The sequence below is a fragment of the Peromyscus eremicus genome, chromosome 1 (assembly GCF_949786415.1).
Source record: "Peromyscus eremicus chromosome 1, PerEre_H2_v1, whole genome shotgun sequence".
NCBI classification, from domain to species: domain Eukaryota; kingdom Metazoa; phylum Chordata; class Mammalia; order Rodentia; family Cricetidae; genus Peromyscus; species Peromyscus eremicus.
This window is the reverse complement of record NC_081416.1, coordinates 66,855,868-66,882,263: the sequence shown is the minus strand read 5'-3', so window position 1 is coordinate 66,882,263 and position 26,396 is coordinate 66,855,868. Positions and strand designations below refer to the sequence as shown.

General features: G+C 45.5%; 1 non-coding gene across 1 annotated transcript; it reads right to left on the bottom strand.

Annotated features, from left to right (window-relative positions):
• Nucleotides 1-1,623: 1,623 nt before the first annotated feature.
• On the bottom strand, nt 1,624-1,780 carry LOC131903083 (U1 spliceosomal RNA). The gene has a single exon (XR_009377341.1). It is a non-coding gene; the product is annotated as a U1 spliceosomal RNA (small nuclear RNA).
• Between the last annotated feature and the right edge of the window lie 24,616 nt (nt 1,781-26,396).

Below are 26,396 nucleotides of genomic sequence, written 5' to 3'. Positions count from 1 at the left end.
TCTGGTTGTCACCCACTGGGGAGGTGGCACAGTTTGTTACCCATTTAGGGTTGTTTGTAGTTCTCGCTGTTTATGAGTACAGCTGCTAACCAGGCATACAGGTTTTTGTATGAACACAAACTCCTGTTTTGAAGAGTGAATACTGAGGGGTGTAATTGTCTGGTCACACATGCATATTATGTGTATGTGAGCTCATAAGAAGCACATAGGCCCCTTTCCAGGGAGAACACAGCTTCCTTCCTTCGCTCCTTCCCTTTCTTCCTCCATCCCCCTTCTTTCTCTCTTCCCCTTCTCTTCCTCCTCATCTTCCTCCATTCTCTCCCTTCCTCCGTCTTCTCCCCCACCTGCAGTGTATGAGAGTTCTGGCTGCTCTACCTTCTTGTCAGGGTTTCTGGTTGGTAGTGTGGACAGTTTCTATTTCACCGTTCTAGGAGGTGTGTAGCGGTATTCCCTCCCTCTGACTGTGAGCCCCAAGCAGCCCTTTCTCCCGTAAGTTGCTTTTCACAGACATTTTTATCACAGGAAAGAAACTAAAACACAAATATTGATTATCTATGTGCCCCACTGCTGGCCCCAGGCCACCGTTTTACCTGTTTCCATGAAGGAGGTACTCAAGGTACTGAAGAGAGAGAACAGAATCATGGAATATTTGCCTCTACCTTTCAGCTCGTTTCACTACTGCTGTGTTTTCGAGGCTCTTCCACGTTGTATCTTGTGTCAGAGTAGTCTCCTTTCTTTTTTATGGCTGAAGAGTATTCCATCATATGTAAATACCAAATTTCCTTTTCCATTCTCACTGATGGTGATTTGGGCTGTTTTCAGTCTACCTCAAAGGATAAGTAGTTCTGAGTTACCTCTCAGCACACATGTATGTAGAAGAGAGTGTTTATGGACGCTTTTAACTCTTAGAGGATGTTGGTGCTGGCTTGTTGATGCTCTGACCTCAGTTTTACACCTGCCACTGAACACCCCTGTTATGGGGCTGTGACCCTCAGTGGGGCTTGTTATGCCAATTGGCTAAGGCTCTCACATGTCCTTCTACTATCTTTCCTCCAAGTTACTTTACTGCTGGGAGTGGGCCCTTCATCTCAGTTGTGTTGTTGAGATTCTGTGTGTGTGTGTGTGTGTGTGTGTGTGTGTGTGTGTGTGTGTGTATGTGTGCACATGTGGTGGTGGGGCACATACATGTGGAGGCCAGAGAACAACTTCTGACGTCATTCCTTAGGACACTGTTCTCTTCTTCCTCCTCCTCCTCCTCCTCCTCCTCCTCTTCCTCCTCCTCCTCCTTCTCCTCCTCTCCCTTTTTCTTAGACAGGGTCTTTTACTCTTATCTGGAACTTTCCAGTTCAGTTAGATTGGCAAGGAAGCCTCAGAGACCCTCCTGTCTCACTTTCCCAGTGCTGCAATTACAGGCCTGGGCCATCATGCCTGGCTTTTTCTTTCTTTCTTTCTTTCTTTCTTTCTTTCTTTCTTTCTTTCTTTCTTTCTTTCTTTCTTTCTCTCTCTCTCTCTCTCTCTCTCTCTCTCTCTCTCTCTCTCTTTCTTTTTTCTTTCTGTCTGTCTGTCTTTCTTTCTTTCTTTCTTTCTTTCTTTCTTTCTTTCTTTCTTTCTTTTTTTAATTTACAGGGGAGAGTGCGAACGCAGTCCCCCACTACCACAGATTATGCAGTTGAGTTTCCCGCATTTGGGGAAATCACAAGGGTCAGCACATCCGGAGTGCAATGGATAAGCCTCGCCTGGGAAAACCACCTTCGTGATCATGGTATCTCCCCTGCCATATGCCTGGCTTTTTCAAGCGGGTTCTGGGGAATTATCTTAAGTCCTCATGTCTTCATGCAAAGGCCTTTACTGACTGACACCCCCCACCCCCACCCCCCCTCCACCCCAGCCTGGGTGAGATGTCTTCTGAAAGCAGCTCTGTTGGTGAGAGACATTTCTGCAGCTGGAGTTTCCCAAGGAGCACTTGGAGTTTTGACGGAGGCACACACAGCGGCTGGAATCTCGAGCTACCCTCTCCCCCTGTCCCGGTTTCTTTCTCTGAGGGCTTGTTAGTCACCTTCTGACACTCTTTTTAGCATGCTGTAGTCTTCTTCTCATGTGACTCTGTCTGGGTTCGCCTGGCTCTTCATGGCAGAAGTTGTGTGTTATTTTCGAGTCACTGCTGTGTGTCCAGGAAGATGGCCACCGCATCTCATCTGGTAAAAGGGGAGGATTTTGACAGTTTCAGATGGGGTGCCCTGTGAGGGGCAACGTTAGCAAGTGGGAGGTCTAGAATTGTCTGGTTGCTAGGAGAGGAAAGGGTAGGGAAAGGAACTAGAGCCTATCTTTTGGAAATTTCTGTTGTGTTTCTATTTCTGAATCTCCACTCATCACTTAAACTCAGTGCTGATCAAAGATCTTGCCAGCTGCCCCCAGGTTTGCTCATCAGTGTTCCACCCTTCGTAGCTGCACAAGGGAAGCCATCTTCTCCTTCTTTCAAGCTGAGATGAGGGTTTTCCTGCCTTTTCTGAAGAGTTGGTAAGAGTCTCACCTCTCTGTGTGCTCTGCAGAGCATCACAAAGACTTCCTCCAGCACTGCCGCAGCTTCCAAAGAAATGATGCTTTTTCTTTTTGCAGTGCTGGGAATTGAACTGGGACCTCTCCAATGCTGTACCATTAAATGACACCTCCAGCCCCCACAGTCTCACTAAGTTGCCCAGGCTGGTCTTGAACTTACTCTGAAAGCCCAGGCAGAACTTGAATTTTCAGTCCTTCTTCCACAACCTCTTGAGTAGCTAGGAGACAACAGGCTTGTACCACCATGCCTGGTTGAAAAGAAGCAATTCTTAGCTGAGTGATGAAAGAAAACACTGGAAGATGATTTGAGATGTGCAGCCATTAAAATGCCCTTACAAGCGGGTGGGGCTGGTTTATGAGAGGGCCCTTGCTAGTATGAAGGAGGCCCAGGTTCCATACCCAACAGTATAAAGATTTTAAAAAAGTGCCCTTTATGTGTGTGTGTGTGTCTGTGTGATATGCCTGTGGGTTTGTGTGCGTATGTATGTGCTGATGTGTAAACATGTATGTATTTGCATGTGCAGGCGAGAGGTCAATATATGTGTCTGCCTTGACTGATCTCCATCTTTTTTTTTTAGACAGAGTTTTTCACTGAACCTGGAGCTTGCTAATCAGTGAGAGTGGGTGGTCAGTGAACTATAGGAATCTTCCTGTGTCTACCTCTCCATTGTGGGGATTACAGACCCACATTGCCTCACCACACCTGGATTTTTACCTGGGCACTGGGCATCCAAGCTCCAGTCTACATGCTTCAGTAGCAATCATTGGACTCACTGTGCATCTTCTCATCCCCCAAAAGAACACTCTTACAGACGAATATTTAATACAACCAAATAAATAGTATTCCTTGGAAAAATAGCTCTGCTGTAGGATGCATGGTATTCAATTCTTATGGCAACGTTTGCCCCCTGTACTAACGTATGGAGAAAGTGAAAAGTCTGCACCAAAGTGTTTGCTGATAGTGAGTGTCTTGAGGGTAGAAGTGGAGGATTTCCAAAGCTGTTCTTAGTCAGTGTGTGTCTTGTTGTGTTTCACTGTGTTGTTTGAGGTGGGTTCCATGTCTTTCTTATGCCTGGAGTGGAGTAGAGGTCCACCTTTCTTTGGTGTATGTTGAATGAACGGGCAAGCTACCAATTTAGTAATGATGGAAAATGGCTAGTTGGGTTTTGAAAATCTCTAAGGAGACGTATAACTTATAACACATCACAGAAGCCTTGTGAAATGTCTTGTGAAAGAAAACGTGGTCTTCTGGTTATAATCAGGGCAGGGGTTCAGGCCCATTCCTGCCCTGGCCGTCACTGTGGCTGGCCAGACAAGTGCCTTTCAAACATTCCCTAGCAGCCTGCTCCTTCCTGCAATTCTGGGGCAGGTAACTTGAGCTCATGTTTAACTCTGATTTATTTTACTTTAGGCTGCCCCTTTTAGAGCTAATTTAGCAACATGCATGCCCTTTCTCAAGATTCTTATCAAGCGGTGGTGAACTCTTAACGAATGTAATACAAAGCCTTTCCCCCTGCCCACAACACCGAGGGAGCTTCGAGTGCAGTCTGACCCCCACAGCTTCTTTCATCTGGCCTCTGTAATCAGTTTTATAAAAAGCACATGGCCGCCCCTCTATAGCTTGATAAAGAACAGTTTTTGTGTTCCACCTGGGGAAAAAAAATCATGGGAGCACTGCTTTCCATCTTGAGCGGTAGTGGGGTGCTGTGGAGGGTGATAGGAGGCATGCCACAGCTTTGCACCCTGTTTTGGGGACAGGGATTGGAATGGATCCCGCCTTTCTCGTTCCTTCCCTTTTGTCAGAGAAATGGCAGGGGCCAAGGGTGCCATCTGGATAGCGTCCCTGGGTCATCCCAAGGCTTAGTATAGGTCCTTCAAATCACGTGCATGTGGGGGTGGGAGGAAGCAGCTGCAGCAGCATCTAATGGAAGGAAAGGTAGATAATTGTACTTTTTTTTTTTTTTTTTTTTTTTGGTTTTTCGAGACAGGGTTTCTCTGTGTAGCTTTGCGCCTTTCCTGGAACTCACTTGGTAGCCCAGGCTGGCCTCGAACTCACAGAGATCCACCTGCCTCTGCCTCCCAAGTGCTGGGATTAAAGGCATGCGCCACCACCGCCCGGCTGAACTCTTTTGAATCTGCTACTAAGGAGAACTGAGGGCCATTTCCTAAAGCATTTGGGAATTTTCCAAATGGGTGACTTTGGGGCCATCAGCTACATTTCCAGTCAACTCCTAGGAGTCCTACACTGTCACTAGTCAAGCATTATTTTTTACCAGTAAATATCTATTGTACACCTACTGGGGAGCAGTGCCGAATGTTTTCATGGACAAACCAAAATGGAGACTTTTGTTCCTTGCAGCCAGCCCACACTCGGAAGATGAGCAGGGACATGGTAGAGGCTTTTAGGGTATGGTAGAAAGTGACGATAATCTAACAAAAGCAGGGAGATAGGATGGGGTCAGAGATGAAGAGTACAGTGATGGAGGGGTTGGGAGGGGCCTCCTCAGGATGGCTCAGGTAGGTCTCATAGGAGAGATTTAAGACAGGACATTCTCCCACTCCTTCCCCAAACACCACCCAACCCCAGGTCTGTGATGGCACAGCCCTGAGGCTTGTGTGCTCTGTCACCTTGGAGAGGACTGTGTTGCTGAAAGGAGTGAATTCTGGTTCCTGACCCCAATCCCAATAGACTGGCACTCTGTGTTAGGCTGGCCACATACAGGGCCTGGTATCTGCCCATCAATCTTTTCTCTTGCACCTGGAGTAGCACCCTCTTGTCCTTTTCTTCCAGGACCACTTTCTCCTAATTCCTTCACAGGTTTCTTCTTTTTCATTTAAGACTTTCCCTTCCTTCTTACCCTTCCTTCTCTCCCTCCCTCCTTCTCTCCCTCCCTCCTTCTCTCTCTCATTCTTCTTTTCTCCTTTTCCCTTCCCCATCTCTACCCCAGTTGTTGAGTCTCTACCCTGGCCTCAAACTCACTATGTAGCAGAGGATGACCTTCAACCCCTGGTCCTCTGGCCTGCACCTCACAAGTGCTGGGATTACAGGCATGTGCTGCCATTCCTGGTTTGTGTGGCACTGGGGATGGATCCTAGGGCTATGGGCATGCTAGGCAGATACTCTACCAATTGAACCACATCTTAAGCTTCACCTAAGCATTTTTACTATTGCGCACCTCCAGCATCCTCCATCTTCCTCATTCTGTTCTCATGTGTTTCCCTTGGATAATCTTGCCCCATTTATGGCTGCTATGATTATCAGCTGACTGCTCATGCTCTTCAGTCTCTGAGCTTCGAAGCCTTGTTGATCTTTGGTTCTACCCACAGGATGCCTGGGCAAGTCTGACGCTGAGCTCTTCAGAATATTGCATGCTGCTAAACAGCATGCTGCTACTCTTGAGCAGATGACAGAATCAGAAACTTGGGAAGTGTTCCACTTGGTCCCTTTAGAAATCCTGATTGATGTGTACATCTGAAGAGTGGACATAATTTTGTTGAGTGTTTACTAGGTATTGGGGGCTTGTATAAGGCAAGGACAGAAGGAGAAATCAAGGCACAGAGAACCCGAGTAAGCAGCATAGTATAGCTATGAGGGTCTGCAGGCTGCATCTATAAGCACAGCTGGGATGAGGGCCCAGGGATGCATGAAGTCAGACCCCAGAGGACTCTGAAGACTGTGCAGAGGCAGATGTCCTTTCTCCTTTGTGAAGAGCTACCCTGAGAACATTGTCAGTGGAGTACAGAGGACAGAGAGGACATCCTGTGGCTCTCCCCCAGGAAGGGTGCTTTTGTTGCCCCACTCATGACACCTGAGAAGAAGAAAACAAGACTGAGGGAGGGAAGGAAAGAATGAAGGAGTTTTAGGGAGCAGGAGAGGGAGGTGAGGGTGGAGAGGGATGGTCACCAAGAGGTGTCCAGGTGTGAGCAAGAATCTGGTGTGTGGGCTGTAGAGGGCTCAGTGGTTGAAGAGCACTTACTCTTCAGAAGACCTGGGTTTCATTCCCAGAACCCACATGGTGGTTCACAACCATCTGTACCTCCAGTTCCAGGAGATCCAGCGCCCTCTTCTGATCTCCAGAGGCACCAGGCACATGCATGCATGCACTCAAACATTAATACACATAAAATCAATTAAAAAAAATGAACCCATTGCAATGCAGTAGAAGTGGTGCCGAGCCAGCCTCACTCACCTGCCCTTGCAGCTGAACAGGGCTGACACCCCTGACTTTACTTTCTTGGAAGAGCTGCTCTGATTAAAATAGTAACACATGTTGACTATGAAATACACAGTACAGGAAAAGAATAAGCAAGGAAAATTCATGTAATACAACTATCCATTTGTAAGCACTACTATTTTCTTACATACATCATACTTTTGTATATCTTTGTAGACAGGCTCTTGAATTTATATATAATATAATATAATATAATATAATATAATATAATATAATATAATATATATATATAATATAATATATATGCTGTCTATCAAAATACATGCATTGCATAGACTAATATATATAGTGTATATATCATCTGTCATATAGTATCTATCATCTATCTTATATAGTGTATATATTATCATACCATATAATGTATATACAGTAGATCATATAATATACACATAGTATATAGTGTATATATGTATAGTGTGTATATAATATATAGTGTATCATATAGTATATGCATAGTATATATATCATTATATCATGTATATGTCTTCTATCATTTATCTACTTACCTGTTTATTACCTTTGTATTATCTGTCTGCCTATGTATCTATGTATCTATGTATCTATCTATCATCTATCTATCTATCTATCTATCTATGTATCTATCTAACTATAACAATCTGCCTATGACTTATCAATCATATATCTATAATCTATCACCTATCAATCACCTATTTATATATCTGTTAATAATCTGTTAATCATCTATCACTTACCAATCATTTATCTATCATCTATCGCTTGTCAATCACCTATCTATCTATCTATCTATCTATCTATCTTCTATGTATCTATTTTGCCTAAAACATAATATAAATGACCAAGTCATTTAATGTTTTCTTTAAACATTGCTTTAGTGGCAACACTGTAGGTCTGTTGATCTCAGAACTAATACAGCTAATTCCTTATTTTTAACATTTAAGCTACTTCTGATTATTGGCTTCCACAAGCAACCCCTGCAGTGAACATTCTTTTCAAACATTTAAGCCTTTGTATTTTCTTAGTTCAGGTTTGGCTCATAGATGCTATCAGTTGAGAATTCCCTATTATTCCTTGGGATCAATACCAGGAGTGAGTCTACTGCAGCAAAGATGTAGACGTAGTAATCTCAGGGCTTTGTTACTTGCTGCAGACTGGCCCGCACTGTTACAGACCGCCTTTCTATAGTAGATGACTGACGTTTCCCTGGTTACCACGAGTTTCCAAATCTTTGCCAAAGTTTCATTTCCTGGATTACAATGAGGAGGAGCCATTTTTCATGTTAATTGGCTGTGTATATTCTTTCCAGAATTGCTTGATCATGTCTTTTGTCCATTTTTCTGTTGGAGTGTTTTTGTGTGTGTGTGACTGTTTTTTAAAAAAGCTTGTTCTAATTAAGACTTTTGGGAGGCAACAGCCACACTTGCTCAAGTCAGCATAAGAGAAAGGAGAGGGTTGGAGTACTAATAGATGAGTGGCGGCTGGCTGCCTGAACCCTGCAGCCTGTCACTTTTCTCCCCCCTCTTGAGGGCCACATGGCCTCACTTGCTGTCACTCTCTCATTGTTGTCCCTCTCCCCATGGTTTCCTCTGCCTTCTTTCTTGCTAATGACCAATGTGGCAGCAGCCCACCATGTCTCCAAGGTAACTGTCCAGCTTTGATATTTTCAGGAGTCTCTATGTCTCTGTAGACAGGCTCTTGAGTGGGCTATGAAGGTCCCTGGCCACTCAATGCGATGGCATAGCCTAGATGTGCCCGTTTCTGTTCCCCTAACTTTGGTGGAACAGCCTTCATTCACTGCCCATGTGGATCACTAAGCTGGTTACCATGCTTTTAGTCACATGCCTTTGTGTCCTACTGCCCCTTCCCATAAACAGAAATCTGTCCACCCACAGGGCATGCCCAACCAGGCCCCTGCCCAGTCTTAGATCTTCTAGAGGCTCCTCATGACCTTGTCCAAATCCTGGTATGGTTAGAGTCCTTTTGTGTGGCTCCATCTCCCCCTGCACACTCATCTCTGATGCCCATTTTCCAGTCACACTCTGAGGAATTTCAGAAGTGGTCATGATATCTCAAGCATCTGTGCTTTCTCAGCTGACCCTTCTTCTGGAATGCCCACTTCACATTGTCTTTCATTAGTGGCTCTTCAAGCAATGCTCCTGGGCCTCTCTTCTGTGTGTGTATGTGTGTGTGTGTGTGTGTGTGTGTGTGTGTGTGTGTGTGTGTGTGTTTGACACTTTGGGTTGGGTTAGTTTTTCTTTATATATAAAGCATTGTAGACATCACTACCTCATGGTGTGTGATGATCATTTTCTGTGTTAACTTGAGTAAATTTAGAATTACCTTGAAAAAACAGTTCAGGCATGCCCATGAGGATGTCTCCAGAAAGATTTAACTGAGAATGGAAGACTTACCCTGAGTGTAAGTGATACCATCTTCTGAGCCGGAGGTCCAGAGTGAATTAAAAAGAGAAAGCAAGCAACAACATTCATCTCTCTGCTTCTTGGCTTTAGATGTTCTGTGACCAGCTGCCTCACCTTCCTGTCACCAGGACTTCCTACTGTGATGGACCCTATCCCTTACCTGTGAGCCAAAGTAAACCCCGCCTCCTTTAAGTGCTTGTCAGGTGCTTGTAATGGGAAAAGTGACCAATGCACGATGTTAGGAGTGTCAGCCTGTCTCCTCTTCTACATGGGGCATCCTTGAAGATCAGTGACTGGATTTTTATTTATAAAGTACAAAGAAATGAGGTTGAATGGTTGGAACCCTATGAATGGACACAGGGTTGACATACAGACTATTGCAGCCAATGTAATTAGCCTGGTTCACCTAGCGTCATAAAGTCATTACCATTTTCAATTAAAGAATATGAAGTATACTCAACACCAACACTTTTCTAAGTCTGGCCCAGTCTCTGACAGATGAGACCAGATATCAGGAGTTTGTTTATGTATGTTTTAAGTACAGGTACTCATGGTGGGGGGTGGGGTAGTAGAAGAAGGCATCAGATCCCCTGGATCCGGAGTTACAGGTGGCTATGAGCCACCTGATGTGGGTGATGGGAACTGAACTCTGGTCTTCTGGATGAGGTTGAGCATCAAGTATGCTTAACTGCTGAGCCACCTCTCCAGCCCCATGGTGAGCAGAAGAAGGCCTGTTAACCCTGTGCTCAGCTTGCATGTAGGAAGTGTTCAATTTGCAAGCTTTTGTCTAGTAGGAACAATAGATCTGCTCCTTTCTGGATCCTGATCTCTACTTCTTCATTCATAATCTGAGCTGGCAACCTTCACAATAGGGTTTGGCAAACTGGACCATTTCCACCGTGCTGCCTGTGACCTAATAATGGCTTTTTAAATTGTTAGGAAAAAAAAGTCAAACGAATAATATTTTGAGACATGATACTTGTTTATCTACATGTTGTCACTGGCCAATTTCATATTATAATGGCCAAACTAAGTTGCTAGGCCAGAGATCCTCTGGTTAGCAGAACTGGATTTCATTACTGATGAGGCTTCATACTGTGAATACTTCTTGGCAGGTGTGTTTTTTGTCTTTGCAAATGACCATAGCTAGTTGGCTTTTTGTCTGTCTTCTAGAAGGGTTAAACAGTGGCTTAGGACCACGCGAGACAGGGGAAGCACATAGGCAGCCTTGTGTCAACTCCCAAGGTAGAATGGTGAGCATCTGTCTTTGCTTTGCTCCACAGGCAGGCTCAGCATCCGGCTGCCCATCAGGTGGCACCATGGTTTCCACGCTAGCCATCTCATAGAATCTGCTTGGGTGCAGGTAGGAATTGGTAGATGAATCAATTGCCTGGAACTTTGTTTATTGGGGAGGCTGATAATAGGAACCGAGTCTTTGGAGCTGGATCAAGCTTGCATAACAGCAGTGGGAGGTACTAAAGGTGACAGGGGCCTCTTCTCCTGCAAAGCCAGTCTCAGCAGAGAGGCACATCACAGGAACCACAGTGTTGACTGTGGACTTGGGAAACTCTGGGCATAGGCTCATCATGCTTGTCCATCTGTGTGATGGACATGTCACCAGTGGGAAGAGAGCAGGGACTGAATGAATCCACAGGAAGTGCCCGCTCAATGGGCGCATGGAGGGGCCAGCCAAGGGCTGCTACTGCTTACACTCATGACTGGAGAGGAGTGAAACTGGGTCGAGTCATCAAACACTGCACAAAATCCTTGGCATCCTTTATCTGCCAGAGGCTCTGCTCTCTTCTGGCTTTTCCAACTGGCCAGCATGCCATCCTCTCCAGCATGGGCAAACAGAGACTACAAAACTGGCTGGTTTCTATGAGGTCAGATCTTTGTCTCAGATGACTCTGTTCTTTGAACATGGCCCCAGGATAGTATTGTTTGCTCATCACTCATCAACATGTCTCTGGCCATCATCAGTCTGCCACTGTGTGGACAGCTGCAAAGACTGTGTGATCCACTGGTGGACATATCATGGGTACACAGGATGCCCAGCCTTCCTGGTTTTCCTGAGATGAAGGGATTTCTTGGGGAAACACACTCTCAATAACAGCACTGGGAAAGCCCTACACAAATGAGGACTAGGTGTTCATTCCTTGGGGAGGCAACCTAGCATCTGGAATATTAGTGGCCCCTGGGGAATGACTTTACCCATGGGAGATGGCTAGACACAATTTTATTTATCTACTTATTCAATATGAGGAAAGCCAGACACTCAGATGTGAGTTCAGGCTTCATAACCAAGTAATTTGTCATCTCTCAGCTTTTCTCTCAATTGCTCGGAGGCTCAGTTTACTCCTTGTGCAGCGGGCTTTTATGAAACACTCACTCCTAGACTTGATTTTCAGATTAAAGGGGTGTAGCTAGAGTTTTCCTGCCTGGCCCACAGTCAGGACAAATCTCTGTCACCCGCCAGTCCCACAGCCACTCAGACCCAACCAAGTAAACACAGAGACTTATATTGCTTACAAACTGTATGGCCGTGGCAGGCTTCTTGCTAACTGTTCTTATATCTTAAATTAATCCATTTCTATACCTTGCCACGTGGCTCATGGCTTACTGGCATCTTCAGATGCTGCTTGTCATGGAGGCGGTTGGCAGTGTCTTTCTGACTCAGCCTTCCACTTCCCAGAATTCTCCTCTCTCCTTGTCCCACCTATACTTCCTGCCTGGCCACTGGCCAATCAGTGTTTTATTTATATAGAATGATATCCACAGCAAAGGGGAACTGTGCATCATTGTTTGTTGATAACTAGTAGGGTCTGGACAACTGCTAGACAAGCCAGACCCGAAACCCAGACAGGCTCCATTTCTTTGTGCTGCCAGACACTGACCCAGCAAAAAAATCAAGCAAGCTCTATCACTCTATACTGGCAGACACTGACCTAGTATTTTCCTAACTTGAGAAAGAACAATAAACTGGGTTTGCGTACATAGGAAACATTTACAAAGGGAAATGAACTTGGGTGTTTGTATGCCAAACTGCCGAGTTGGTGGCTCCTTGGTAGTGGATGGTAGTGGCTCTCACCCAGGATAGATGTGTCCATCCCAGCACCTGGTATAGATGATGCCAAACATTCTACAACACATAGAATACAGGACCTATGAGCAAGAACGGCGAGCCAAGATGGCAACCAGGACCGTCGCGAGAGACACATTACAGAGAGGAAGATGAGCTTCTGAGCTGGAGAATGGGAGAGTGGTATGGGCCATAGAATGTGCTGGAAGCCTGACTTACCCTGTGCCTTCTCTTTCTTAGTTCTGTTACAAGAAGGTCATTGCATGCATGAGACTTCCATCTAGTCAGTTGCTAAAGGACCTGTCTAGGCTTACAGAACGGGAAAGCTGGACAATCTCTGGAGGCTCTAGAACAGAGGTTCTCAACTTGTGGGTCACGACCCCTTTGGCAACCCCCCCCTTTGTAAAAATATTTACATTGCAATCCAAAACAGGAGAAAAATAACAGTTATGATGCAGCAGCAAAAATAATTTTATGGTTGGTGGTCACCACAACATAAGGAACTGTATTAAAGTGTGACAGCATTAGGGAGGTTGAGAGTTACTGTTCTAGAAGACTCTATTGCAAGATTTTGGCAAAGAATCTCTCCAAACAGTAACAGCTTCTGTACCTCCTTGACCCCAGAACAACCTTCTCTGTAAGAAGCACCCACTTAATTTTAAGGGTCAGTCTGGAGCCATGATAACGTTAGCTGCAAGACACTTATTTTTCCCTATGCAGAGATACTGGAAGTTTTTTTCAAAAGAAAACTTCAGAAAAATGAAGAAATCTTAATCTCATCAAAAAGTTGCAAAGAGCACAAGATGCCTTTACCCAGGATCCCCAAGTGTTAATATTTTAGCACATTTGCTTATTATCTTCTCTCGCTCTATAGAAATACTGCTGTTCTGACCATTTGTGGGTGAACTGCAGACACAGTGTCACTTTGTCTAAATTCTTCAGTGTCACAAACCCAGGCACAATGACAGCAGTAGGCGGGTTATCTCTGAGATGGTATCAAGATCTCTTGAAAACCTCCTTCAGACCTCACCCGTCCCCCTGCTGACATCCTTTCCAGAGGACAGTTCTCTCCCTTTTCATGAGCCAGTCTGTCTGTCCTACTACTTGGCAGGTGAGTTTCCACCTGGTCAGGGTGTTGTCTGCCCAGCTTCTCTGCCTCCGAGTTGTTTTGATTCACTTGTTTCTAATTAAGTGTCTTAGGAGGAGGTTTTGAAGTTCCATAATCATTTTCGCTTGAAATTTTCACCTTCTGGCCTTAGCTCCCATTTATTCTTCTTGCCTGAAGTGGCTACTCTGCTGGCTTTCTGATGTGTGATTTTTAGCTCCCCTCCTCAACTTCTGCATTTCAGCAGACTTCTGTTGTTAGCAAGAGCCAGCCCCACCCCACCCCCATTGTGTTTTAACTTATCTGTATCTAATCATGGCTTTTGGTTGATTTCATTGACTGTAACCTAATGCTGTCACTATTTCTTTTGCATCATTCAGTTTACTCTAGACCTGGCCACTGGGACTTCCTTGTAGCTGGGTGCCCCTTGCCTCACCGCCCCCCAGTGTCCCTGTGTCCCTGTAGCACCCTGCTCTCTGCCCACCATTCTCTGGACACTTTCTGGCAAAGTATCTTCTCCTTTTCCTCAGCAGCCTGGGAATGAGATCTCTTTAAGATGACTTCTAATCTATTGGAGAATAAAATTGATATACCAGGATCTAGCTCTGAGTGTACCCAATACAGCGATTTTCTTTTAGAAACTCACTAGACGTGAGAGTCTGTTTTTGCTTGTTTTAGTTGTGGCCTCAAGTGTCAAAGTGCAGATTCAGTGTCTGTTTAAGTTACTTGGCTTAGGCTGGGGCTGCAGCTCACTGGTAAAAGTGTGTGACTAGCTCGTCCCCAGGCCCCAAGTTCAGTCCCTAGCACCAGAAAACACAAGCGGACAGAAGTCATGTTGGCAGCTCTCCTGTGTCTTCAGACCATTTTGTTATCGATTCGAAATGATTTAGGTTGATCTGTGTCTGCTTACACCCAATTTCACGTTTTTCTTCCTTTATTAATTATTCTGACTCTGTGAGTTAAAACTGTGACATTATCCTTATGGATTGCTCTTCCCATTCACACCCTACATCTTCCAACCTCCTTCCATCCTCTCCCATAGGTACCAGTCCCATTGGTTTCTAGTTTATCCTCCCTGTTACTTTTTGCACATATGGGAAGATACAAGTATGTTTTATTATCTTATTCTTTCTTTGCACAAAATACATATCCCTTGCATTTTCTTCTTTCATTTGACAATACAGCTTGAAAATCACTAATACGCAGGCAGCTTCTTCCTCCTTAGAATGGTTGTTTAGCATTCCATTGAATGGACATGGTAGAGTTCATTCAGCCACCCTCTTTCATGTGGCCCCAAGGCTATTCCTAATGTTTTGCAATTTAATACTGCAATAAATGGCCTTATATGTTTCTATTTACATATTGATGGAGGCGTGTCTTCAGGGGGCATTCTAGAAGCTGGACAGCTCTTAAAGCAAAAAGTAAGCACATGAGTTGACTATTGCCTTGTTCCTCCTCTGGTTTTGTTCCTGCCAGCCATATGTGTGAGAGTCCTCATATGGTGTCACTCATAGAATGGGTTGTCATTTCTGCAGTTCTCATACCCAGATTGATAAGAATGTCCTCTGATGTAGACAAGGGGAAAAGGCCATGCATTGTGTCCCCTGTAACTACCATGACATCCTATCCTATGCTTTTCTGCACACAGCTTTGAGGCATAATATCCAGGTCCTCCACATCTCGATGCTCCTGCCTCTTCCCCACCACAGCCCACTACATCTCTGACAGGTGGAAGGGAACTGGAGAACCCATTTCTTTTGTTGGGTACAATTCTCCAAAGAAACCCTTTGTTGGAGCAGTGAAGATAGGCAGAGGCTGGAAGCATCTGGAAGGGTGGGTTGTTCTCCCAGGCTCTGTGTGGTCTGGGAAAGAATGACTGCATCCATCTCAGGACTGCTGGGAGATCCCATTGACACCTGGGCACCTCCCTCAGGAGGAGTCCCAGTGGACTGACTGTACTTGAGCACTCACCCATCTGTTTAGACATGCCCAGAACCCCAGGACTGTAGTCAGGGGAATGGATCAGCTAGAATGGGAGGCACGGGGATCCTCAGTGCTAGAGAGGAGAAGAAGTTTCCTAGGAAATAAGAAACAAAATGACAACTCAGGTTACAACCATCTATGCAGCACAAGGCTCTAGAAAGTCTGAGAGGGAGAGTTTTTTTTTTGGAACTGTGTTCTTTAAGAAGAAAGTGGGTGGCCAAACATCCAATGCTGTAATCCTTGAACAGTTATTAGAAAACAACAACTACAACAATAGCAACAACCCATCAGGGTGGGGTGTGTCCTAAATGAGCAAAAGAGAATGTGAGAAACAAATAGAACTTAGCTTTCCTGGGATCATCGGATGCTGCTCTGTGGTTTGTGTTCACAGCACAAGTGAGGGAGAAACAGGTGACACTGCAGGGGGGTGAGATGACCCTGAGATAAAGACATAGAGGGCAGAAAGCAGCCCATCCTCTAGGACTCACCAAATGCTCCCAACCCCGTGAACCACTCATCAAAAGGAGTAGAGAATGTTCCTAGAAGGAAAAGGTTGACCAGGTGATATTCTCTGATTAGCTTTGAGCAAAGATAGAACTCAAAATCCATGTTTGAACAACATGTTCATATTTATTGATCAGAACATTTAAAGAGATGCAGAGAGATGATACTTGGAGAAAACGAAATATGAAACACAGAAAATGTACAAAATAATTGAAATGAAACTGAAGTGTTGGGGAAGGTATGTCGTGGCAATGAATACTGTTGAAGTCAAGCCCATATTTTATACAATTAACATATGCTGATAAAAACTTAAAAAGTTAAAAAAAATCAGCAAAGTTACAAGGTAGCTCACAGAATAGAAAAGAAAGAGAGAGAGAAAAAAAACAAAAAAACAAAACAAGCTAGTCTCTGCCAAAGCAGAAGGCAGAGGCAAATTCATAGCTTTACATTTTTTATTCACTAGTAAGGGGAAAATGAGCTGTCCAGAGGAAAAACATCTAACAGAATTATAAACACAACTCTGCAACAAGTTCTCTCACTTTGGGCATACCTTTCCTTTTGTGGACACATGGGATCCCTATTTTTGTTACCAATGGTGGAACATTCTGTAGCATAGAATATTCTACATTATTTAAATTATTTCCATTTTGAGGGGTAGGAGAAAGAATATAATGTAGCCAAGGCAGGCCTTGAAATTGACAGTAGCGAAGGATAGCCTTCAACTTCTGACCCTCTGCCCTCTACTTCCTGAGTGCTGACGTTGCAGGTGTGGGCCACCATGCCCAGGTTAGGCATTGCTGGGGATTCAGTTCCTGGCTTTACGCATGATAGGCATGAACTGTACCAACTGAGCTACATCCCAAGCCCCACTTCCATTTTTAAACTCTGAATAGTACTGGAGTGGGTATCCTGCTTAAATATTAATATGAAATGTACCAATATTTCAGTAGCAACTAGAAGTAACTCTGTAATTACTGGGTCAAAGGCCATGTGCATCAAAATACTTATTATAAATATCTCTAAAATATGACATGGACTTAAATTCCCATAAATTTGACCATGTGCATTATATTGGGGTTCTGGTTAGTTTTATCAACATGGCATACACCTAGACCCATTCATTTTCAGTTTTATTTTTATTTTATGTGTGTGACTCTTTCACCTGTGTGTATATCTGTAAACCATATGTGTGCCTGGTGCCTGCAGAGGTAAAAAGGAGGCATCAGATCCCTTGGGACTGCATTACGTATGGTTGTGAGCCACCATGTGAGTGCTGGATTTAAACCTGGTTCCTCAGCAAGAGCAACAAGTGCTCTTAACCACTAAGCCATCTCTCCAGCCCAGAAGAGGGAATCTTAATTTAGAAAATGCCACCATCAGACTAGCCTGTAGGCAAGTCTGTAAGGTATTATCTTAATTAATGATGGATGTGAAGTACCACCCCTGGCAGACAGTCTTAGAAGAAATCAGGCTGAGCCATCCGTGGAGGGCAAGCCAGGAAGCAGCATTCCTCTGTGGGCTCTGCTTCAGTTCCTGCATCCAGGTTCCTGCCATGACTTCCCTTCATGATGGATTGGGATTGGGATTTTTAAGATGAAATAAACCCTTTCCTCCACAAGTTACTTCTGGTCATGGTGTCTTTATCACAGAAACCCCAACTAAGACAATCAGTAAATTGTCCTGTGCTGGTTGGGGTCTCTGAGAAGGCGGCCTTGGGAGCAGGGTCGCTCCCTAGTTCACTTCAGAAGTTTCAAATGTTCTCCTACCTCCACTGTCCTGGGTCAGGCTGGCCCCTTTGCTTTGTAATGGGGAGAGGGAAAAATAGTAAGCTGTTTCTTGAGAACAGCTGGAAAGTCAACCACTTCCAATGTATGTTATTATTGTTTATCCCCCGGTACAAAAACACCTTCAGTGGGAATGGGAAGTCAGGCGATCAGCCATGGGAGCTCATGCCTGCAGAGAAAGCTCAACCTAGAAGCCCAGATGACTGCCTGGGCTCCCTCTGTTAATTTCTGCTGGATCTCTTGAGTCCTTAATTTAACAACATCACCTTTTGTTTGCTCTGTCTATTGGACCACTCTGGTCATCTCTGTTGGATGCTGCGAATGCCCAGTTCGGTGATGTTTTCCTGTCTGTCTACTGCTTCTTTTAATCTGTTGCTTGCTATTTGTTCTGTTTACATTTGCTTGCTATACTTAGTAAACCCATCCATTCAAAACTGAAAGCATGGCCGTCCATATTGTTCTCTAACCATACAGAATAACATACTGTGAGTACCTGTTCTCTTACGTTCTCACTTATATAATATTTTCTCAGGTTTCTTTTTTTCACAGCAATATATGGGGAAATACCAATGCATTTTTGTTTTGAATTGCATTTCCCTGGTTCGCTTTCATGACTGACCAGGTCTGTCTGGTTAAATGTGCCCTGTGAATGATCTGGCTACACTCTTGCTTACGTCTCTTCCTCACTGATGGTGGTGGTGCTGTGACAAATACCTGACAGAAACAGCTATGAGAGGAAAGATTTATTTTGTCTCATGGTCTCAGTCCACCATGGAGCAGAAGGCAGGGTAGCTGGACTGGCTCTTGGCTGTCGTAGTGGGAGCATGAGACGGTCTGTCACATCATAGTGGCAGGCAAGAGACAGAGAACTGGGCTAGAAGTTGGCCAGGGTCTAGCCCTCAAAGGCCTGCAGTGACCCACAGCTGTCAGTCATGCCTCCCATCCCCAAAGCTCCACAATCCCTAAGAATAGCACCACCTGCCATATGCAGGTGTTATACTACAGGAGCCTCAAGTGGACATTTCCAGTCAAACCCTCACACTGCTCTAGGAAGACTGCTGTTAGCGAGCTGGTGGTGGTGGTGTACACCTTAATCCCAGCACTCAGGAGGCAGAAGTAGGTGGATCTCTGGGTTTGAGGCCAGCCTGGTCTACAGAGTGAGTTCCAGGACATCCAGGGCTACACAGAGAAACCCTGTCTTGAAAAACCAAAAAAAAAAATAAAAAATAAAAAGGAATGTTGTTAGTTTACTGTTGGCACCTACCATTCAGACGTTTATATGATCAAAGCCATCATTTTTCAATCTGAGTTTTTGTTTATTATTTTGATAATATTGTTTGTTATTATTAATATTTTTAACTTTCTTTTAAATTTGTTCTTTGTGTCTTTCACATCATGCATCTCTATCCCATTCATTTCCCAGTCCCTTCATATCTGCCCTTTGCCCTTGAAATCTCCCCCCCAAATAAAATTAAATAAAATTTAAGAGGGGAGAAAAAGGAAAATTAATCTTTTCATGGAAGCTGTAGTGTAACACAGTGAGTCATGCAGTAAGCCCTTTTATCCATATATCTTTACTTGTAAGTGTCCATTGCAAAGCATTGGTCTGGTTCAAGGCCTCTGGTTTCTGCTACATTAATGATGTTGGGCTCTCACTGGAACTCCTCTTGGTTATCCTGTAGTTATTATCAATATTATTTTGAAAGAACTTTCCCCATTGTAAACAATGTAAATATTTCCCCATTTTGCTGTTTTGTATACATTTATTATTCTGAAAAAATAGATATCAATTCCCTTTGTGTATATAGTATACATCTGGGGAGGGGAATGGATTTTATTGCTTTTGTTTCCCCAAAGAGAAGTTCCTTTGCTTTCTTCAGCTAGGGATTCACGGTATCGCCCAGGCTGGCCTTAGAGGCAATGTCCTCTGGCCTCAGCCCCTTAAGTGCTGGGGTTACATGCAGGCACCACTACACCTAGCCTGGACAGTTGGCTTACTTTGCAATTAAAAAAAAAATCATTAAGAAAAAACATCAATAGATTTAGCTACAAAAATTTCTAAACCTTTACACCTTGAGAGCAAGTAGCGGAACTATAATGAAAAAGGAACAGTGTAAAACACTCTCTACAAACCGGTTACTCTGTTTAGCAATAGAAGAGTGAATACAAAATGAATCACCCCGGCTCACACAGTCCATGTGTGGGTTCCAGGAATGTGAAAGGTGCTAGCCTGGTAGGTGTGGGTGGGTGGGCAGGGGGGGCAGTGGCCCAGAGATCAGGAGTCTGGTAGGAACTGGAAGCCAGTGCTGTGTCTCTGGCTGGGCCAGTGGGATTCTCTTTCATGCCCTGGGTTTCTGAGGGATGCATGTCCAGCTGAGGCTGCAGTGAAGCCACCCAGTGCAGCATGGGTTGCATGATATCAGAAAGGCCTCACATTCCTTATACGTCTGATTTTGAACGAATTTTTTGTTTATAAATGTTTGAAAAACTCAATTGTCGCCAAATTTTTCATGGCCCCATTCAGAGTTATGACTCACCATCTAAGGAGCGGGGCTCTAGGCTTTCGTTTCTGAGTATGACATTATAAATGCAATAATTTAGTGGATCATTGAACAAATTCTGTGAAAGAAATTCACCCCCTTCCGTGCACCTGCAGATAGAAGGTCATTCCCCATGGAGTGTGGGCCATCCCCCAGTGTCAGCTCCACACTCACAAGGTAAGCAGGCATTGAGTAGCAGAAGCAGCTGAGGCTTGGAATCCACCACACAGGATCAGCCTTCTCCTGGCTGCCTGGTATCTGAGATTCACAGGTAGAACCTTTAGGAATTCCAAGACAAATTATCCTCTTAGCTTTCAAGCATTAAAAAGAAGTCAAATATAAAAATGGATTTATAGAAAATGTTGGTAGACACACCATGCCACACTTCCTCCCTTCATACATTACCTGTCATAACACCTCCTAGCGATGAGGACGGTCACCATCACATTATGGGCATAGCACTCAAGTTAATATTCAGTTAATTCCACAAAGTCCTGCATACAACATGACTGCAGAGTGTTCCCACCGTAACCCAGGCGCACAAACTCCGGCAAAGGTGGCGTGTGTCGTTCTTGCTATTGTTCAGCTTGCTTCTTCCTAAGCAGTGCCACAGAAGGTAATTTACATGGCCGTCCTCAATGGTGTCATTTTAAAAGCACTTTAATGTACCCTTACCAACTTAGGTATCCATCAAAGCCCTTCTCCCAGCGCAGTGTAATTTTTCACAAATGCATCCTTGGCCCAGCTGTGAGTTCACTGATGACTGATAGCATATGTTGGTAAGTCCCTGACCCTAACTCAGAGTCTACCTTGAAATAATATCAATAGCCCTAGATTCCTTAAAGTACCTCTTAAAGCAAAGGCCTTAGGAGCAGCGAGCATGCCCCGTGTCTAGATCTGGACAGCATTCTCCGGGAAAAGCAGCGGAGGCTTCTTGGGGGCATATGTGGTTCCAGGGCTAGGGCAGAAAAGAAATGAATTGTAGGTCTTGGAGAGATGGCTCGGGAGTTAGGAGTATGTACTGCTCTTGCAGTGGACCGAAATCCAGCTCTCGGCATCCACAGTGGATGACTCATAACCACCTTTAATTCCAGCTCCAAGGAAATCTGATACATTTGGCTTCTGTGGGTACCCACACTCACATGCCTACACACACACACACACACACACACACACACACAAACAAACAAACAAATAAAAAAAAATCTTTATAACTTACATCCACACCTCATTTAAATGCCCCAAGAGTTCCTGTATTTTGAACCTTCTTTCTCTGAAGTGAATGGTAAGGGCTGAAGACATTGGCCCAAGTCCCCAAGAGAGCAGGTAGCTAAGCCAGAACTGAACAAGCAGGTGGCTCTGGAACCTTCCCTTGAAGATAACCCCTCAAGACCTGCATGGGGAGGTGAGGAGTGAGTGTCTGGGCTTTCTTCACGATCAGTTTATCATATCCAAATCTGCCTGGGTTCTGCACAGCCCACAGAAAACCACTGAGCTCCCCAGAAAGCAGAAATGCAAAACAGTGGAAATGAAGCCATTTTCTCCCTCAAATTAATATAGAACAATGAGGAGCTTAATCATGCTTCGGGTTTAACAGCTTCCCTAGTTGCCATAGTAACCCAGAAGAGACATTTAAAAGTACATTTTGTTTGACCTTGTTCTGTTTGATGGATGGATGTGGCACAGCGTAGTCCAAGGCAATGTGGATGGCGTCCATTCTGGGGCTGGCCACCAGAGGGCGAGCATCATCCTTTGCCAAGCTTTCGGGCTAGTGGGACTTGGAAGGATGGCTTCCCGAACCTGGGGGTTAGGGGGTGGGGTGGGCATAAATAAGCCAGAGTTGGTCTCTGTCTCATCTCTTTCAGGACAAGTAATTTCCCTTGTGATCCCTTTTTGAAACATACGTCAAGGATTCCCACTGGCACCAGAGTCTTGGAGACTTAGCCATCCCGGGCTTAACTGGGCTTTGTCAAGGCTGTGGGCATCTTTCAGGCTATCAGTGCTCTGCCCTTGTATGCCCCTTGTATGCCACGAAGGGGCACATAGGGCAGATATGGCCCACTGCTATTGAATGAACCATCCCTGGCAGGCCCTGTGTTGTCCTTGGCCCAGAGCTTCTCTTGTCTTGGGACCGGGCCATTGTGTCTGAGAAGGGTCTGGGTGCCTCCAAAGTATTCTAGGGAAATACAGCTTCGTGAAGAGACCACAAAAGTCGAACAGCGGCTCTGAGGAGCTTCCATTTTGTTATTTCCCTCTGACAGCTAGTCTTGGTGGCTTCAGTTTCTTCCCTTGTAAAAAGAGGCCACAATTCTGTTGACAGAAGGGTCTACTTAAGAAGAGTGTGTTTTCAGGGATAGTCACTTCCCTGGCCTAGTCCTTTATTTCTCATTGACTGTTCTGTAAGATCTTTGTGGTGACCCTTGACCCCCTCCCCCTTCCTCACCTCCCTGCTCTAATGGGCAGTGCCTTTGATTTTCCTCTTCTCATTGGGAAGGATCAGGGACAGACACCCTAAGCCAGAGATTCTCAACATGTGGGTCACGACCTGTCTGGGCTCACAGATCAGATATTTACATTGCAATTCATAACAGTAGCGAAATTACAGTTATGAGGTAGCAATGAAATAATTTTATGGTTGGGGGTCACCACAACATGAGGAACTGCTATCAAAGGGTCGAAGCCTTAGGAAGGTTGAGAACCACTGCTCCAGCCTCACTTCCCCATGAGTTTTAATGAATAGTGGCCACGCTGCAATCCCAGTGAGGCCCTCCGTCCACTATACAGTGATCCCCCTGGCTGAGAGTTCCCACGGTTTGGTATCACATTTCTTGGCCTCCTGTTCCTCCCCACTCCAGGTAGCCCAGTCTGACTGACTGGCTGACAAGCTGGCTTCCTGGCCTTTTGCCTTGCTCCTCTGACCCCTGGGGGCCTTCCTGAGTCTTCAGCCTAGCAACTGGGTCTCCAGAGGGCCACACTCCCTCAGAAGTCCCACAAGCTCATCTCAGGCCAGAGCAGCATCGGTTGGAACAAGAGCAGCTGGATAGAAGCATGACAAAATGCCACTTGGAATCAGCCACCTCAGGAAAACACTGCATCCTCCCTAATACGCCTCTCTGGGTTGGCCCGGCCTCAGTGGTTACAGGACCCATGTGGCCCAGACGATACCACGGGTGAAGGGCCGTGTGAGGTCCTGGCTCTGTGGTGGTAGAAGCATATGTGAGCTCCGCCCTGCTACACCCTGTCTGACTGCGAATTCAATTCTCAGCATTCTGCACCTGGCTCCTAGCCACCCATGCACAGTCCAGGCGGCAGGCAGCGTACAGCCTGGGGAGGAAAAGAGGTAACAAATACAGAATTGGCATGAGAAGTGTTTCTTCCCAAGGACCCATGCCAGCCTGATCAGATATCTCTACAAGTTTTACGTTTCAGGGCTTGCTTAGCACTAACCATCCATCAATATTGACATTCAGTGTTAACAGATTGGTGTTGTGTGCAGGTGATCCGCTAGGTGACGAACTACGTGTGGTCAAAATTTAAAGACCTCCAGGTGTTGGGATCGGAGAAGGCATACTACTGGGCAATGTAACTTCAAAGGTTTCTTTAGAAAGTAAGATTTATTGAGATTTATGAGCCAGCTGCAGTGATGTGACTGTGTGGGTAGGAAAGGCCCTAACAATAAAACCAGCATTGCCTAGTGACCTTGCCGACCACCATCCTGTTTTTGAGCTGGGCCCCTCTCTCTCCGTGTTATTAGAAACAATGATTTGCTCTGCATGAATTGATCGCTCTGTGATATTGTTCAGGAGAAACAGAGTGGCTGGTTTGAACAGCCGGTTTGTAGGTCTCATTATTCTTCCCAGCAATGGCCAGGTGTGTGAAAGCAGCTTCTGCGAGACCAGAAGTGCAGTTCCCACTAGGGCCACTAGGTGGTGTACTCTGAGGCTACACTGTAGTCCTGACAGGCGGGGAAGAGCAGAGCCCACTCTGAGGTTGGAAATGATTTCCTCTGGTAGGTGACTGGCTGGCTCTGGGTAACTGCAGCTGGATGTGAGGCTTCTCTATGGCCAGAATCTGGAAGGTCTTGCCTTCCCTCTGCCTGGTAATACCATCCACCCTGGCAGAGTTCTACCTGGACCTCTGGAGGGCATCCCTCTGGGGTGGCAGGTAGCTTGTATTCAAAGGTTGAGGAAGTGGGAGATGACGTTAAGGAAGGAAGCAAAGAAGGGTCTTTACATAAAGCCCCATGACTCTGAGAAGGGTCCAAGTCCTAACCCTAGCTCTGCAGCATGTGACCTTATTGGAGCATCTCTGTGGATATGACTGGGTAGAATGCACAGATAAGCTGGGTCTCATCACCGGCTGGTGATCTGTGAAAATACAGTTAAAAATAACAATTCCATGTGACAATGGAGGCAGAGATGGGAGTGACTGAGCTTCAAGCCAAGGGCCACCAGGAACTGGAAGAACAAAGGAAGATGTCTACCCGGGAGGATTTGAGGAGAGCAAGCCTGAAGACACACCAGTGCTAGGTTTTATCACTGAACTGGATGGAAGGGTATTTACTTCTGTCTCAATCATCTGGGCTTTGTCATCACAGACCCAGGAGGATATCACATAGGTATGACAGAGTTGGAAAGCAGGAACTCGTGGCACTGAGCGAGAGGTAGCTATGTGGTTACCTAGAGACGCCCCTGTGGTTTCCCAGGAACAAGCAAATCTTGTGCTGTAGATATCGCTCTGTATAAATAAACACTGATTGGCCAATAGCCAGACAGGAAGTATAGGCGGGACTAACAGAGAGGAGAATTGAGGAAACAGGAAGGGAAGAGAGAGATTGCCTGGAGCCGCCGCCAGGATAAAGGAGATGTAAGGTACCAATAAGCCACGAGCCACGTGGCAAAGTATAGATTAATAGAAATGGGCTAAATATAAGAGTAAGAGCTAGGCAATGATAGGCCTGAGCTAATGGCCAAGCAGCTTAAATAATGTAAGAGTCTGTGTGTTTATTTTATAAGTGGGCTCTGGAACTGGCGGGACTTGGTGGGAGCTGGAGAGAAATTCTCCAGCTACAATCTTGGCCTACTTTTTTTTTTCTTTTGAGACAGGGTTTCCCTGTGTAGTTCTGGCTGCCCTGGAACTTGCTCTGTAGACTAGGCTGGCCTCGAACTCAGAGATCCATCTGCCTCTGCCTCCCAAGTGCTGGGAATAAAGGTGTGCACCAATACTGCCTGTCTGGCTTGGCCTGCTTCTTGTGCAGTTGTTGAAATAGAAACTGTGGACTCCTGCTGTGGCAGGGCTGGGATTGAGGTGGTCCTGCTGGGTGGGTGGGTGGGTGGGTGGAGGGACATACAAGAAGCCATTTTCCCAGGGACCCGGTAGAAGGATGTACTTCCTGAGTGACAACATTGTTTCTCTCCTCCTGTATCTCCGGTCATTTCCTCTAAGCAGGGCCAGAGATGATCCCAAGAGAGACCAAGATTTATTTTGTCTTTTAAGTTTCAGCCATTCAGAATTTGGGAATGAATGTAGTATGTCAGGAGAGCCTTGGGAACACACGCATACATAGCCAATCGCTATAGCTTGACTTGGCCTACGGTATTTCCAAACTGATCTGGAGCTTGGGCCTTGAATCCTGCTGTATTAAAGTGTGGCAGGAAAGGATACTGAACACCTGTCCTTGTCCAGAGATGTGCCCTTTCCCACCCTCTCCATCCAGACCCTCTCAAGTAATTATTCCGAGACATCTTGGAGTCTCGCCTTCTTGGAGCTGAGGCCAACAGGTCAGTGCCAACTCGGCTAAAGACTCGGGAGAAGATGTAGGCAGGGTGTCTCTGCCAGGGCCATGGCTGAACCCAGCCTGATAGTGAGAGAAGCTGTGTTAGTGGGGTGGGAAAGGATGATGGCTTGGAGTCTTCATTCTCGGGGGGCGGGGGCGCAGGCGGGATGGTTAGCCTGCTTGCAAGCACCCACTTCTCTCCTGGGAACCCGTAGAAAGTCCTAGATGCCACTTTCGGATCTGATGGAGGTTCTGCAAGTTAGGCCAGGAATTGACATTCACTGGGAGGATAAAGTAAGGGAGTCAGAGCACCTCAGACCTCAGCAAGAGGGTGGTGGCTCTGTGTCACCTCCCGCCAGGAGGGAGCAGCCACAGAAGTCACGGTGTCAGAGGACAATGGCCATCTGCTGCCTCAAGCTTCCACCTTAAACCACA